At 44.2% G+C, this 10,915-nt stretch overlaps 1 pseudogene; it reads right to left on the bottom strand.

The window, feature by feature from the left end:
- Window positions 1–1,209: 1,209 nt before the first annotated feature.
- Window positions 1,210–6,987, bottom strand: LOC129531720 (14-3-3 protein beta/alpha-like; annotated as a pseudogene).
- Window positions 6,988–10,915: the final 3,928 nt, after the last annotated feature.

Below are 10,915 nucleotides of genomic sequence, written 5' to 3'. Positions count from 1 at the left end.
TACTAAAAATACAAAAAAAAAAAAAAAAAAAATTATCCAGGCTTGGTGGTGGGCGCCTGTAGTCCCAGCTACTCGGGAGGCTGAGGCAGGAGAATGGTGTAAACCTGGGAGGTGGAGCTTGCAGTGAGCCGAGATCGCACCACTGCACTCCAGCCTGGGTGACAGAGAAAGACTCTGTCTCAAAAAAAAAAAAAAAAAAAAAAAAGTGAACAAAAGGCCAGGCACAGTGACTCATGCCTGTAATCCCAGCACTTTGGGAGGCCAAGACAGGCAGATCACGAGGTCAGGAGTTCAAGACCAGCCTGAACAACATAGTGAAACCCCATCTCTACTATAAATACAAAATATTAGCTGGGCATGGTGGCACGCACCTGTAATCCCAGCTACTCAGGAGGCTGAGGCAGGAGAATGGCCTGAACCTGGGAGGCGGAGCTTGCAGTGAGCCGAGATCGCGCCACTGCACTCCAGCCTGGGCGACAGAGCAAGACTCCATCTCAAAAAAAAAAAAAAAAAAGATAAATCCCCATCTCTACTAAAAATGCAAAAATTAGGTGGCCTATGGTGTCACGTGCCTGTAATTCCAGCTACTCAGGAGGTTGAGGCGGGAGAATTGCTTGAACCCAGGAGGCAGAGGTTGCAGTGAGCCAAGATTGTGCCACCGAACTCCAGCCTGGGCCGCAGAGGGAGACCCTGTCTCAAAATTAACTAATTAATTAATTAATAAGTAAATAAAATAAAACATAATATAATAATAAATAAAAGCCCCAATCTAGGAAGAACATGAAAACTGAGCATTCCTGAAGTGAAAGGCAATCTCTACAGAACATTCTTCTGTTTTGTTGGAGTCAAGGTCTTGCTATGTTGCCCATGCGGGAGTGCAGTGGCTATTCACAGGGGCAGCCACAGGACACTATGGCCTTAAACTCCTGGGCTCAGGTGATCCTCCTGCCTCAGCCTCCCAAGTATTTGGAACCACAGGTACACACCACCATGCCTGACTCAGAACATTATTCTTAAAGGTATTATCCAGGAATGTGGGGCAAAGGCATGTGGGGGAGGGGACATCTGTGCTGTAATGAGACTGGCTAACACTCAGTGAATGCCGTGTATCTGCTGGGGTTCTGAGCACTTTGTATGCATTATCTTATTAAATTCCTCACACCAAAAAAAAAAAAAAAAAAAAGGAGATACTAGCCAGGAAACAGAAAAGAGCATTCATAAAACAGACAGCATTTCCAGCATTAGCTCAATGTTAACAATGAAAAATTATTCCATTATTGAGGCACAAGTTTCAAATCAGTAACATATTCCTACTGCTGTAGGAAGGGGGGTTTAGTCAGGTGTGTCATATGAGCACCAGAACTTTTCAAGGTGTCACAGCCAGTTATCTGTCACAAGGAATTTCAGCTTCAGGATTTGCAGTTCCTCAGAGGAAGATGCTGTGGACATTTGTGGTCATGAACTTTTTACTGGCAATAGCCCAAACAGGTCCAGTGTCTATAAGCTCTGAACAGGCAGCATCACTGTGAATTACCATTAAACTTGAATGCCAAATGATGGTGTCTCACTCCACATCCCAGCATCACGACATAACCTCTGTAACTTTCTGTACAACTTTACAATGAAATTGTATTTCAGTGACTATTTTAATATTGGATTAAACTTTCCAAAGACTTACATAACATTCAGGTCTATTTTTCTTATCAGTAAGAATTATGCTGAATTACAAAACCCATCACCACAGTGTTCAGCTTTAAGAAAATTAAACACACAGTAATCTTGCCAATGTCAATCAAAACCAAAACTTCAGAATGCCATGGTGTTTATGCAACCAATCTAGGTTTTAGATACAAGTGCCAGCTGTTTATCCCATGAACCATTCTTGCTAGGCTGAGGCTGTGAAAAATCGCAAGACAATGTACAATTCTTTTTTTTTTAATCTCACAAAGGGATTTATGTGGATGGTACAGGGTGACACTGAACAGATTGTGGGGCATGGCAGACACAGTTCTCTCCCTCCCCAGCATCTCCTGCATCTCCCTGGTTTCCCGATGTCCACAGAGTGAGATTGTCCCGAAGTCACTGCATGGTGGGAGTGCTGTCTTTATAGGACTCTTCATTCAGTGTATCCCACTCAGCAATTGCTTCATCAAATGCCATGTTTGCCAGGCTGCAGGCCTTTTCAGGAGAGTTTAGAATCCCGTAGCAAAAGACTGAGAAATTAAGTGCCAGGCCCAGTCAAATTGGGTGTGTTGGCTGCATATCTTTCTTACTAATTTCAGATGTTTCCTGGTAAGCCTGCTGGGAGTTCAACAGTGTGGTTTGTTTATTGTCTCCAGACGCCACCCCAGAAAGATACCTGAAACAATCTCCTTTCATTTTCAAGCAGAACACCTTGCTTTCAGGTTGTGTAGCATGGGGAATAAGAGACTTGTCCAACAGCTCTGGAACCTCATTGCAGATGTCCAGCAGCTCTGCCTCTGTCTTCCATGGTACTCTTTGCCCATCTGCTGCTTCTCATTCCTCCTGTTCTCTGCTCAGTGCTGGAGATGAGAATCCAGGAAGAACAGTGGGCCGCACCGTATTCTTGTAGGCGGCAGAGGGCAGATTGCTGTCTTCAGCTGGGGGCGCATGCCCCTGTGGCATGGCTGCCTTCCCGGCTGCAGCCATATCATCACCGCACTCAGCCTGCTCAGCGGGCCTGGCTTTCTGTACCAGCACACTTTTATCCATTGTCACTTCCAAGCACAGCTCTGAGCTTGGTGACCACTACCTTCCCAAGCTGACTCCTTAGGCCGCTGCAGTGGCTGTGGCAGCGGCAGCTACCCCAGCTCCAAGATCAGTGGTGGCTGCTCCACTTCCCAAAAACAGCCTCTCTTTGATGAGCTACTATCATGTCTTGCCCGGAGCACAGCACATCTGAAAAACTAAATAAAAAATGAGCAGAAACAAATGAGCCCCAAGTTGCCAACTCTCTGGAAAATTCTGAAGACTGCCAGCAGGTGTCATTTCCAGGTGCGAGAAAAATAAAAGTGTCTGGAAAAGGATGGGATGTGGCAATGAGGATGGCGAACTCAAAGGGAACCAGGCATGCCAGGGCAGCTGGTAGCCAAGGCAGGGCGAGGGTGTGGGTGGTTCCTGTGTTCCTCTGAGTCCCTGTCTCACCAATAGGCCACACAGGATGGTCTGCCTCTAAATGTTAATCTCGAGGTGACAAGAGTGGCATTCGGACATCAGAGCACTGATGGTGGGCCATTTCCTGCAAGCCCCACTCACCCCTGCATCTAATAAGCCCCACGGCTCTGGGCTGATGGTCATTCCTAAGTGATCCCAGCTCACTACAGGGAAGGGGTCCACACTCCATCTGTCCTAGAATAGCTGCCACCTCTTGGGCAGCCCAGGCTAGGAACACCCCGCCAGAGTGCACATGTCTGACCATATCATAGTCTGTCATGGTAGGAATAATTGAACTAGCTTTCCTTGGGCCTTTTTTGGATTTTCAGAAAGATTAGGGCATTCCATGTTTTTATTTCCTCCTTTCCCATTTCTCAAATGTGAAATTCAATTCTCTACCCTATGCAGTGTGAATTGTATAATGCAAGCCAACAGCCCCATGTAGTGTACTCCTCTCCAACTTCTGCAAAATGACTCTGTGGCCAGTCCTCCCAGACAAGGAGAGGTGCCAGATATGTGCTTTTATTGCCCTGTCAATCAGACATAAGAAACATGAGGAGAGATGGGAGGATGGCTTGAGCCAGGGAGGTTGAGGCTGCAGTGAGCCATGATTATGCCACTACACTCCAGCCTGGATGACAGAGTGAGACCTAGTCTGGAAAAAAAAAAAAAGAAGAAGAGAAGCATGAGGACCTAATTCATTTTTCAGTGTTAGAATAAATAGCATTTATTTTCTGATAAAATTGCACATAACCCTTGAGCTGTACCCCATGTACCCTTTGTTTCCATGGTTAGCACTAATGGTGGTGGACCACACCTGTTCTGTCCTGAGGCACATCAGGCATTCCCCGGAGCCCCCAGCTCTAGGAGGTGGGTCACAGGGGTCATCACAAGGTCTGCGCTCTGAGAGAGAAAATCCCCCATGGGGAATATCATGATTGACCCCAAATCACCATCGTGCTCAGCTCAGAATGCATTTGAGAGTTCAAGGGGGCACTTTGGGCTAAAGTGAAAGATCCATACTAGAGCCAGATCAAGTCGAAGAGGGATTTTTGTGTCAAGATCCAAGCATGCCTCACCAGGCCTGATGATAATGCTCTGAAGTTATGTTCACTTTCTTATCTCCGTGTGCTGGCTTTACTTCTCTTCGTCTCTTGGTCAGCTGAATTTCTGTGTTTCCTGAACCACAAGGGAGACCTGGCTTTCCACAGCTCCCGGGTTCCCCAGGGCTCTCTCTGTTCTGGGAAGTGAACCCTGGGGCAGGAGTAGGGGAGACAGCGGCAGACAGCACAAAGTTAGGCACTAACTCAGTGCAGAACTCAGCAGAGTGCTAGCCCAGAGTGTTTTCTCTCTCCTTTCACCCCTTAGAGACTCCCACTCCTGGGAACATCACACACCACGGCCTGTCAGGGGGTGGGGAAAAGGGGAGGGAGAGCATTAGCACAAATACCCAATGCACGTGGGGCTTAAAACCTAGATGACGGGTTGATAGGTGCAGCAAACCACCATGGCACATGTATACCTGTGTATATAACAAACCTGCATGTTCAGCACATGTATCCCAGAACTTAAAGTAAAATCTAAAAATAAAAAAAAAAAAAATAAAGACCCGCTTGTGCCATAAATGGTTCCTGCAGTCCACAGGCGTGTAAAGTCGGTGTTTCCTCGGTCCTCTCAGCTTCCCTTTCCTCAGTACCGGCTTCGTTTACTCCTAAGGCCTCTGGGCTTCCCCATCAGAGGGGAAGGTGACCACTCTGATACCAGATCCAATGCCTCCAAGCTCTTGAACCCCCGCAGAAAGGAAAGATGGCCAGAAGCCAAGTGGAAAGCAGGCTTCTTTGGATGCCCTTCATTTTTACCGAAAGCTTATTTTTAAATCATCTTTCGCATTAATCTGAAAGCATAGACTTATAAAGCATCAGGAGAATCATAGGATTTTTCTTACTTTGAAAACTGAAAACAAGCAACATGCAAAACTGGCCAATCAGAGGAGGCTTAAAGAAACGAAATACATCCTGGTTACAGACAAAAAGAATTCCCGAAGATCTCTCACTTTCTGATCTGAGGGGAAGGAAAATGAGCCCCTACAGGTGAGAAAGAGGAGGATGAATTCCCTCCTATATTTCTGCTTTCCTTTCTTTATAACCTAAGCGATACCGTGGTGGTGATTCAGTGGTTGCAGCTGGGCAAAGAGCAACAGCTATCAACAAGAAGCATCTACAACCCTGAAGGAAGAAACTCTTCTCTCTTACCTGAGAATCTATGGTTCCAGGAGTTCAGAGTGAATCTTCACTGCTCTTTTTCTCTGTGTGCTTATACCACATGGCTCTGAACCACAATAGAACTACAGCCCACCGGAGGAATTTGCATATTGAGTCTGACCTAACCGATTGCCATTGAAAACAACAGTAAAAGACATTGTCCTGACGTTTTAAACAAAACCCAGAGTCTCATAAGATAATATCCAAAATATTCAGGATATAATCCAAAATGGTTCAGCATGTAAAGAACAAGGAAAATCTCAACCTGCAAGTGAAAAGACAGTTACACTTCAGAACTAAAAATAAAAACACTGAAATTAAAAATTCACAAGATGATCTCAACAGCAGAATAGAAATGACAAAGGAAAAAGTCCATGAACTTAAAGATGGATCAATAAAAAGTAATCAATATAAGCAACAGAGAGGAAAAACGTTTGAAGAAAAATGAGCATAGCCTTAAGGATCTGTGTAACAATACAATGACACATTTGTGCCATTGGAGTTCTGCAGAGAGAAGCATAAGAACAGAGTAAAAAATATATGAAGCCATGGATCTCTTAATGACAGTAATACATTCCGAGACATGTGTCGTTAGGCAATTTCATCACTGTGTGAACCAGAGTGCACTTCCGCAAACCTAGATGATAAAGTCTACTACACACCTACGCTATATGGTATATCCTGTAGCTCCCAGGCCATATGCCTGCATAGCATGTTACTATACGGAATACTGCCGGCAATTGTATTACAATGGTAAGTGTTTGTATATCCAAACATATCTAAACAGAGAAAAGGTGTAGTAAAAATATGGTAGAAAAGACAAAAAATGGTACACCTATATAGGACACTTACCATGAATGGAGCTTGCAGGACTGGAAGTTGCTCTGGGTGAGTCAGTGTGTGAGTGGTGAGTAAATATGAAGGCCTAGGACATTAATGTACACTACTGCTGACTTTATAAACACAGTACACTCAGACTACACTGAATGTATTTTAATTATTTTCTTTAGGCTGGGTAAAAATTTGACAAAACCATTAATAGAGGTCCCCAAGTATTGGGAAAGTGTTTCAGGAAGTGCAAGCATATGACAGTTAAAATATATGGCAGTGTGGACAGAAAGATGGGTTAGGTGCTTAAGATTTTTATGATAAAGTGTAGGAAGTTGCAAGGTATGACCAGTGATTTCATATCTTGCATCTTGATGTCACATCTTGAAGTGGAGTGGAGAGAAAAGTTATTGGGTCAAAAGAGTCGAGGAACCATGAGTCACTTTACAAGAATTATCAGACTGCCCATGGGGAGCAGTGACAAGAAGCCCAGGGCTACAGGAAAGGAGAGGACTATGATGGACATCAGTGGAGTCACGTTGCATGGTAGCATGAGTCTCAAAAGTCAAAGACGTGTAACAAGGGAGAAGCGAGTGGAAGTGGGGAACGCAGATCTGACTGGCCGGGTGTGGTGGCTCACGCCTGTAATCTTAGCACTTTGGGAGGCCGAGGTGGGCAGATCACGAGGTCAGGAGATCGAGACCATCCTGGCTAACACGGTGAAATCCCGCCTCTACTAAAAATACAAAAAATCAGCCAGGCGTAGTGACGGGCGCCTGTAGTCCCAGCTACTCAGCTGGGGCAGGAGAATGGTGTGAACCTGGGAAACAGAGCTTTCAGTGAGCCGAGATGGTGCCACTGCACTCCAGCCTAGGAGAAGGGAAAAGGACTCTCTTCCCGTAATTCCACATGTGACCCAGGTTCCACGAATATATTACCATGTAGGGAAAAATCAATGGCTATGAACACTTTCTTCTTTAAATGTATAATAAAACAATACTTTTTTTTTTTTTTTAAACAATCTCACTCTGTTGCCCAGGCTGGAGTGCAGTGGCACAATCTCAGCTCACTGCAACATCTGCTTTCCAGGTTCAAGCGAGTCTTCTGCCTCAGCTTCCCGAGTAGCTGGGACTACAGGCGCATGCCACCATGCCAGGCTAATTTTTGTATTTTTAGTAGAGATGGGGTTTCACCATATTGGCCAGGCTGGTCTGAAACTCCTGACCTCATGATCTGCCCACCTTGGCCTCCCGAAGTGCTGGGATTACAGGCATGAGCCACCACATCCGGCCAAAAATACATTTTCTTTCTTCCCTCTTCTTCCACCCAAAGGCACGAATTTGACTTAAGATACATTTTTTTCCTTTATATATTCACATAACTTAAGGAATAGTAAACCAAAGAAGGAAAGAAAGAAACAGAAACTAAGCCAGATAGAAAAATGAGCAACTGGGGTCAGGCTCAGTGGCTCACACCTGTAATCCCAGCACTTTGGGAAGCTGAGGAAGGAGGAACACTTGAGCCGTAGGCAACGTGGCAAAAACCAATTTCTACCAAAAAAGAAAGAAAAAAAATTAGCTGGGTGTGGTGTCACATGACTGTAGTCCCAGCTACTTGGGGGGCTGAGGAGGGATGATTGCCTGAGCACAACAGGTCGAGGCTGCAGTGAGCTGTGATCATGCCATTGCACTCCAGCCTGGGTCACAGAACGAGGCCTTGTCTCAAAACAAAACAAAATGGTGCCAGGCATGGTGGCTCACGCCTGTAATCCCAGCACTTTGGGAGGCCGAGGCGGACGGATCACAAGATCAGGAGTCGGAGACCAGCCTAACCAACATGTTGAAACCCCGTCTTACTAAAAATACAAAAAGTTACCCGGGCATGGTGGTGGGCGCCTGTAATCCCAGCTACTCGGGAGGCTGAGGCAGGAGAATCGCTTGAACCGGGAGGCGGAGGATGCAGTGAGCCGAGATCGCGCCACTGCACTCCAGCCAGGGCGACAGCGAGAGACTCAGTCTCAAAACAAAACAAAACAAAAAATTGTAACTGGAACCCCTCCCCCCGCCCCAAATATCTCAGACCTAACTCCCACTGAGAATAGTTTTGAAATCTGAATATAATGATAACAGAAAAGCAAATCTCTTAAGGTCTAGGAGAATGATAAAAGGCAGACAGGATTTTTAAAGTCAAAAAATCAAGACACAGGCGGCCGGGCGCAGTGGCTCACGCTGTAATCCCAGCACTTTGGGAGGCCGAGGCGGGCAGATCGCGAGGTCAGGAGATTGAGACCATCCTGGCTAACACGGTGAAACCCCGTCTCTATTAAAAATACAAAAAATTAGCTGGGCGTGGTGGCGGGCGTCTGTAGTCCCAGCTACTCTGGGAGCTGAGGCAGGAGCTACTCTGAGGCTGAGACAGGAGAATGGCATGAACCTGGGAGGCGGAGCTTGCAGTGAGCCGAGATTGCGGCACTGCACTCCAGCCTGGGCGACAGAGAGACTCCGCCTCAAAAAAAAAAAAAAAAATAAAAAAAAATTAAAAATTAAAATAAAATCAAGACACAGGCATATCTGCATATCTATTAAGATTATTTTCACATTTTGCAAATCATTTTCCTTTCAGGGGATTTGCTGCTGAGTTTCAGTTTAGGGCATTGCAGTCAAACAGGAATCTGCAGCTCAGATAAAGTGGTTTTGGGAGACAGAGGATATGAGAGCCCCTGAACTGGGCTATCAAGCAGTGAGAGTTTGAAGGACCTATTATCTAGGAAGAATTACAAGAGAGTGAGCCTGACATCTGCCTGGCTTTCGGTTCTTGATAGATTTACCCAATCCTATTTTTTTTCCTAAGATTAGAAGCAAAGGAACCAAATAAAAGAGGTGCTTTCAGTGGTCTAGAAAGCTTAACAGAGCATTTGGAATTGTGGGTCCTGGGAGACAGAGGTGGGAGTTCACGGCCTATCTTTCAAAGGAGATCTGCTTGGAAAAATCACAGTCTCTGGAGTCGTGACTTAAAAAGAGATAAGCACTGGGAAAGTCACTGGGCTGAAATGTAGTCTTGATTCACTCCCTTGACTGGCTGGATCAAGGCGGTCCTTTGACTGTCAGAAGAAAACCAAGTCCTCACTGGAGAAGACAAGAATGCACAGCCAAGCTTGGGAATCAACGCAAACTCGCCTGAAACATCCAGAAACAGCATCCCGTGACCCAACACCAAGAGAGACACAATAAGAAAGGAGCAGGGGCCGGGCGCGGTGGCTCACGCCTGTAATCCCAGCACTTTGGGAGGCCGAGGCAGGCGGATCACGAGGTCAGGAGATCGAGACCATCTTGGTTAACATGGTGAAACCCCGTCTCTACTAAACATACAAAAATTAGCCGGGTGTGGTAGCAGGCGCCTGTAGTCCCAGCTACTCAGGAGGCTGAGGCAGGAGAATGGCGTGAACCCGGGAGGCGGAGCTTGCAGTGAGCCAAGATTGCTCCACTGCACTCCAGCCTGGGCGACGGAGCGAGACTCCGTCTCAAAAAAGAAAAAAAAAAAAAAAAGGGAGCAGGGTATCTGGATACCACTGTTATCAATAATAACAGGAAGTTTAATAGTTAACTATGATTCATGTGTTTTAGAAAAGAAACAAACGATCCAGAAAACTGGAAACCATAATGAATCAAATAGAAATTCAGAATTGAAAATAAATATCTGAAATACAAAATGCATACATATGGGTTGAGTTGGAAGATAGATTAGTAGAAAACATTTTAACTGAAGCAGAAAAAAATTGATAGTATGTACAGAAAATATTTGTGTAATTGAAGTTCCAGAAGAAAGGGAGAGAGGAATTGGGACATAAGCAATATTTTAAGACAATATCACCAAGAATTTCCCCAAACTGACAATAGACAGTAAAAGAGAGATTTAAGAAATTCTACAAAGCAGGCAAATTAATTTAAGAAAAACTTCACCTAGTACATTATAATAAGTATGCAGAAAAACAGGGCAAGGAAAAGATTTTAAAAGCAGCACAAACAAAGAAATGTTATTTTCAAAAGAGAAAATATTAATATAAGGCTGACAGACAGTGTCTCAATACACACAAAGGAGGTAAACAGAATGGCGTCCTTGAAATGTTGGGAAAGTGAAACAAGCTAATAGACAAAAAAGATAATTAAAAAGAAGTTTATTAATCAAAAAGAAAAAGCAACAAAAACCTCTAATTTATCAGTAATTACATTCTAAATAAATAGTAAAACTGATTGGGTGAAAATAAAACAACTCTTTTATACTTACAAGAAAGAAACATTAAGTAGTCATACATAGAATAGTTGAAAGTCAAAGGTTAGAAAAAGATATTCTTTGTAAAGACCAAACAAGAGAAGAAAAACAATGTATAGCTTTATAATCATAAGTCAAAGTTGACATTAATGCAAGATATATTGCTAAAAAGAAAAAAAAAAGAATAACAGCCATCAAAGAGAGTGATATGACAATCCTAAATTTGTAAGCTTTAAATAATAATATATTCTCAAAATGTGTAACACAGAAATTGACCAAACTGCAAACCAAAATAAGAACATTCAACATTATAAAGATTTTAACTTACCTCTCTAAAACTGATGCTCCAGACAAAACAATCAATAGAAATGTCAATTTGAACA

Source organism: Gorilla gorilla, chromosome 12 (genome assembly GCF_029281585.2).
Source record: "Gorilla gorilla gorilla isolate KB3781 chromosome 12, NHGRI_mGorGor1-v2.1_pri, whole genome shotgun sequence".
NCBI lineage: Eukaryota > Metazoa > Chordata > Mammalia > Primates > Hominidae > Gorilla > Gorilla gorilla.
Note: the sequence above shows the minus strand (reverse complement) of the source record. Positions and strands in the feature narration are given on the sequence as shown.